This window comes from Eulemur rufifrons, chromosome 9 (assembly GCF_041146395.1).
Source record: "Eulemur rufifrons isolate Redbay chromosome 9, OSU_ERuf_1, whole genome shotgun sequence".
NCBI lineage: Eukaryota > Metazoa > Chordata > Mammalia > Primates > Lemuridae > Eulemur > Eulemur rufifrons.
In genome coordinates this window covers 24,133,272-24,139,271 of record NC_090991.1, presented here as the reverse complement: position 1 = coordinate 24,139,271, position 6,000 = coordinate 24,133,272, and positions in this window count along the sequence as shown.

Genomic DNA, 6,000 nt, shown 5'->3' with positions numbered 1-6,000 from the left:
AGATGAACATCCCTGCGGATTATTAGCCTGTGTGGATGCGGCCTGGAGTCCGCCAGGCCGGGAATGGCGGCTGCAGGCAGGCGCAGAACGCTTCAGCACCGCGGGCTGGACAGCGCCCTCGGAGCAGGCGGGCGGCGCCCTCCCTACGGGGACGACTATCCTCACCCTTTTAAGCCAGAACTTATTGAGGGGACGGGGCGGGTTTGCAGGGGCGGGCCGTGACCCGGGGTGTGGGGGCAGGGGATGCCGGACACAGAGCGGGTGGTATCTGGAGACGGTGGCAATTTATGGCCCTGGGAGGGCGAGCGCACGTGGCCCGGGAACGTGGCCCGGGAACGCTCATCAGGCTGGGATCTCCCGTGGGGTCCGGGTGAGGAGCAGGGCTTCCCTTAAAGCGTGACTCCGTCTACGCATAACGCCCGTCTCCTGAACCGGCCAAGGCCGGTCACACCTCCCCTGTCGGGGCTCATCTCGGGCCAGTCCACAGCCAAGGCTCCAGCACCCAAAACCTCCTGGGCGGGGTCTGACTGGCTCGAGGCCCCTCACCCTGGGCTCTGATCTTTGGAGCAGAGGTCACTTGGCAGATCCCTGGTCTGCGCCCATTAAGTCTCCCCACCCCCACCCCAGCCCCTGAGCCCCACCTCTGCCCCCAGGAAAAGCCAGCTGCACCCCGCGGCTGCAGCACCTGCTCAGTGCCCTGCACACAGCGACAGCAGCTCCATAATTATTCCTCGCCTTTCCTTCCTCAGCGAGGAAGACCCGGGCTGGAAGGCAGGGCTGGAGGGCGGGATCTACAAGAAGCAAGGCCCCTGTCGTGGCTAGGGTCATGTCCTGTGACCCAGCCGGTGGCGCAGGTCTGGGTTAGCAGGTGCCACCAGCTCGCGGTGTGCAAACGACACGGCCGAAGAGGCCGGGTCCGCTGGGTGCTAGATGGTTGTGTAAGTTGCTCTTTCTCCCCTAGGAAATACTATCAACGTGGGCTACAGGCCCAGAGAGGGGCTGCGAATTCCCCAAGCCACACAGTGAGGTAGGGGAGGGCCAGGGCTAGGATAGGACCTGCAGCATCTGGGAAAAGCCTCAAGAGAACCCATGAGAAACCCACCCACCAGTGGCCAGGAACTTAGCCTAGGCCCTGGCCCTGTCCTGCTGCAGGCATGTGGACCCTTAGTCTGTGCTGTCTCTCGCCTTCCTGTCTTGGGTCAAGGTTATACCAGCAGCTGCCCTAGAATCTCCAAACAAGTTCTCAAGTCTGTCAAAAGAACAAAATCACAACAAATTTAGTTTAAAGAACTAATGGGCTTTTATTAGCGAGTCATGAATTGTGTAGCATCTCATCTAAAGATTTATAAAAGGTACTCCCATGAGCTGAGCAGAGGAGGTTGGTTTTACAGGCAGAAAAGGGCTGAAGAGGGCAGAGATAAGGAACAAAAAGCACATTGCTCTTGTTGTAAATCCCAGGAGGAGCAGTTAAAACAGCAAGACATGGGAGGCCGAGGCAGGAGGATCGCTTGAGGTCAGAAGTTCGAGACCAGCCTGAGCAAGAGTGAGACCCCATTTTCTGATTGTGCCCATATCTCTGGCTTCTCTCCAGCCCCAGCCATCGTATGCAGCCTCCCTCCTTGGTCTTGTCCTTCTCCCAAGCCTCCCTTCCTCCCCACAGTGCCCATAGGTGCCCAGAGAATAAAGTCCAGGTCCCTTGACCTGGATCCTGCTGTCACTCCAGCCTCCCCTCCCACCACTCTCTGCTCTTATGCCTCAGGACACTGAATGGCCTGGCGTTCCCCACCTGCTCCTCCTGGCATCTGATTAGACTGTTTCTATCTCGTACAATGACCTTCAATGGATAATTTCAACATACCCTTCCTCCAGGAAGCCTTTCCTGATTCCAAGTCCCCAGTACCACCCATGGCATTTGGAACAAAGTGTTGCCTTTCCCCTAACCACCCTGTCTTATCATTTCCTGTTTGCATCTGTTTCCCCCGCTGAACTGAGAACCACAAGGACAGGGCTGTGTTTAATTCACTGCTCAACGCCCAGTCCCTAGCGCTGGCCTGGCTGGATGACAGTGCTCGGTCAACCTTGGACGGATGAATGACTGGCAAATGGGCTTCCACTCACCAGGGCTCCCCTTAGCAGCGAGAAGAGGGCAGGGCTGGGGACGGGAAGAGGTTCCTGAGTATTTCATACCAGTCTACGGATTTCCACTGCCTGGCTCACAGTGAGGTCATTTAATTCTCTTTTGCCTGCTTTGGCTTCCAGGGTCTCTATGTGGAAATTTGTAGAAAAATTGTCATTTGCAGCCTAGGCTTCTGTCTTGCTGTTTTATTTGTTTGTTTTTTGTTTTGTTGTTGTTTTGTTTTCTGTTTTTATTTTGTTTTTGAGACAGGGTCTCTCTCTGTTGCCCAGGCTGGAGTGCAGTGGTGTCATCATAGCTCACTGCAACCTCAGACTCCTGAGCTCAAGTGATCCTCCTGCCTCAGCTGTCTGAGTAGTCGGTACTACAGGTGAGTGCCACTATGCCTGGCTGATATTTCCATTTTTTGTAGAGACAAGGTCTTGCTCTTGCTCAGGCTGGTCTTGAACTCCTGGGCTCAAGTGATCCTCCCGCGTCGGCTTCCCAAAGTGCTAGGATTACAGATGTGAGCAACCGCACCTGGCCCTCATCTGCTTTTTACCCACACAGGTAAAAGGAGGCTGGGCCTGGCTGCCCTCTGAGGCACTCACTGGGCAGCTTGGGATTCCAGGTTGGAAGGAATCACCCCATGGGCCAGCAAGCGCTATTTGCCACCTGCCCACAGAGATCCATGGGAATGGAGGCTGCAAGACACTCCAGGGTACAGTGACAAGGAGGGATTCCAAGACTCCTTGGAAGAGCCAGATCGGTTGAGCTCCCCAGAACACTGGAGAGCTACCTCTGGCCTTGCCCCTCCAAAAGGGAAGGACAGGGAAACAATTAGAGGCAGACTGGCAGGAAAGGCCTGTGGAATGTTGAGGGGGTCAGAGCCAGTTCCTTGAGGTTGAACAAGGGGATGTGGGCGTGAATGCAGATGACTGTGCACTGGGGCCCTAGACTCCTGCCACCAAGTCCCAAGGGTGTCATGATGTGACCTCTCTTGTCTCTAACTAGGGCAGCAGCCACACCTGTTGACCCAACAAAACCACTCCAGCTCCAGTGCCCTGTAACACGAGCCAGGAGGTCATGAGCATTTGTGTGGTGATCAAGTCAGGAAGCAGAGTGGAGGACGTAGAGGACAGTCACAGGCTCGGAAATGACACTCCTGTTGTGGTGGTGGCACTCAGGGACGCAAAGGGCTGTGGTCCTCAGCGATGCTTCTCGGCTCCCAGCTGCAGGAAGTTATGCACAGATTCAACACGGGCTCTGAAACTCAGGTGAAATAAATAAAGACATGAGCGTGGGTGGAGAGGGAGAGAAAGAGAAAGAATTTCAAGAGGTGCCGGCAGATCACACTCCTCTGCCGCCCTGAGCGTGTGTCCTGGACTGGACCTGAGATGAGAGGTGAGACCCTGCTGGGCCTGCAGCCAGCCTTAGTTCCTGGCTGCCCCTTTACATATAGGGATTCCTTCAAGCTATGAGTGATTTGAGGGCTGTTGTTTTAGTGTAATTTCTGACTTTTGTGCTGACTTTAGAACTTAACCTTTATGAAGAAACATATTTCAAACCTTTACAGCAATGCTTTGTCACTGCAGAGGCAGGTTGCTGATAGCTCTAGTGACGCTTTTATGTTTCTCCTTTTTCTGTTTGAGGCTGAAATGCTTAGCAACTAGCTCCTGGTTAACTTAGAAACACACCCAGAAGCTGCACACAGCTGCCGTCATCACCAAGCGTGCACAGCAGAGTGGAGAGGGACTGTCCGGCCCGAGGAGACAGGGAGGGCCATGGAAAGAGACTTGGCACCAGGCAGACCTGAATCGGAATGCTGGCGCTGCCGCTGCTAGCTGGGTGGCTTCAGGCAAGTCGCTCCACTTCTCTGAGCCTGACACCACCCATGCTGGGGCTCTCTTTCTATCTTCCCTTCTGGGAGGTGTCCTTAGGCCCTGCTGCTCCCAGGAGCAGGCTAAGGCCGCATCTCGTTCTTTCTGGGCCTCTGCCCACTTCTATTTTAGGATGTCTCCTTCGACCTTTGCCCACATCATCCCTGAATTTGAGGCCTAAAGTGTGACCAGATTAATCAAATCAAATCCTCCTTGAAAACACCAGCCCATTCAATGGTGATCCATTCTAGCCAAAGACCTTTTTATGGGGACATTTTAGTTAATTAATTTTATTAATTTATATATTTTGTTAGAGACAGGGTCTTGCTGTGTTGTTGCCCACGCTGGAGTGGAGTGGCATCATCATAGCTCATTGCAGCCTCCAACTCCTGGGCTGAAGCAATCCTCCTGCCTCAGTTTCTGAGTAGCCAGGGCTACAGGCGTGTACCACCACGCCTGGCTAATTTTTACATTTTTTGTAGAGATAGGGTCTCACTATGTTGCCCAGGCTGGTCTCAAACTCCTGGCCTCAAGTGATCCTCTCGCCTCAGCTTCCCAAAGTGCTGGTGCTGGGATTATAGGCATGAGCCACCACACCAGGCCTTATGGGGACATTTGAATTAGAATTTGACTATTTAAATGAATTAGAATATAACTGGCATTTTTAGTACATAGGACTAGCATTCCATTACTTAGATACTCTTTAAAGTTTTTCAAATTGTTGTATAATTTCCTCCATAAAGTTTTGGAATAGCATTTCTACAGACTCCCTAGGAGCACTTTGGAAGAGACTGGTGTGCCCACTTAGGCAAAGCCAGAATAAAGTGTGGCTTGAAATGTTGGCTGAGGAAGGAAGTAAGATTAGGCATATAGCTACTTTTAAAAGGAAACCAAACCTTAGCATTTAATAAATGTTTGCCAAATGATAGAATCTTTTATGATATCTATCTTAATTATGCCCAAACCCAAAACATTTAAAAACACCTACTTGGCAGTAGATGAATGTCAGGTTTTCTTTCCACAAGGAATTTGCCACCTGAGTCCCTCATGAGTCTGAAACATTATTTATGTAGACAAAAGTGAAGGCCTGAATTACCCATGTCAGCCTGTCTACACCCCTGGAAATCAGTCTTCCCTGCTTAGGGCTCCAGCAAAGCCTCCCCACACTAGCTGGCCTCCTGGGAAGACAGGCACGCAGGCAGCAGGAGGCAGGAGATGCTTCAGCAAGCAGCCGAGTAATTCAAGCTCCACAGATGAAGGCTCTTGTGTGTAGCCTCTCGTGACCTTCGCTTGATTGTCACCTGATCCAGGTGGACCATCCACTCTGTGGTGCAGATCAATCAATGAGCTTCTTTTTAAATTTTAAATTCTCTTAAAATTAAGCTTCTTAATCTCACACATTTCTCTTAAAAATTAACAGTTTTTAACTGTTAATAAACAGTTAGTTAATAAACCAATCTGTGTTGACATGGGAACAGGTAGAGCTAGGTGAAAGGCGATGTTTCCCGCCTAATATAAACAAAAAGCGGCTTTCAAGGAAGTTATGGCCCCTTAACATTTTATTTTATTTTTTTTTTTTTGTTGAGACAGAGTCTCACTTTGTTACCCAGGCTAGAGTGAGTGCCGTGGCGTCAGCTTAGCTCACAGCAACCTCAGACTCCTGGGCTTAAGCGATCCTACTGCCTCAGCCTCCCGAGTAGCTGGGACTACAGGCATGTGCCACTATGCCCGACTAATTTTTTCTATATAGATTTTTAGTTGTCCATATAATGTCTTTCCATTTTTAGTAGAGACGGGGTCTCGCTCAGGCTGGTCTCGAACTCCTGACCTTGAGCAATCCACCCGCCTCGGCCTCCCAGAGTGCTAGGATTACAGGCGTGAGCCACCGCGCCCGGCCTCCCTTAACATTTTAGATCATGTCAGCATAAGGCAATGTCAACAGAAGACTGTTTCCATGTTGAATGCAGCTCCCGACCTTGTTCTTCATTCCTTTCTAATTACTATGCC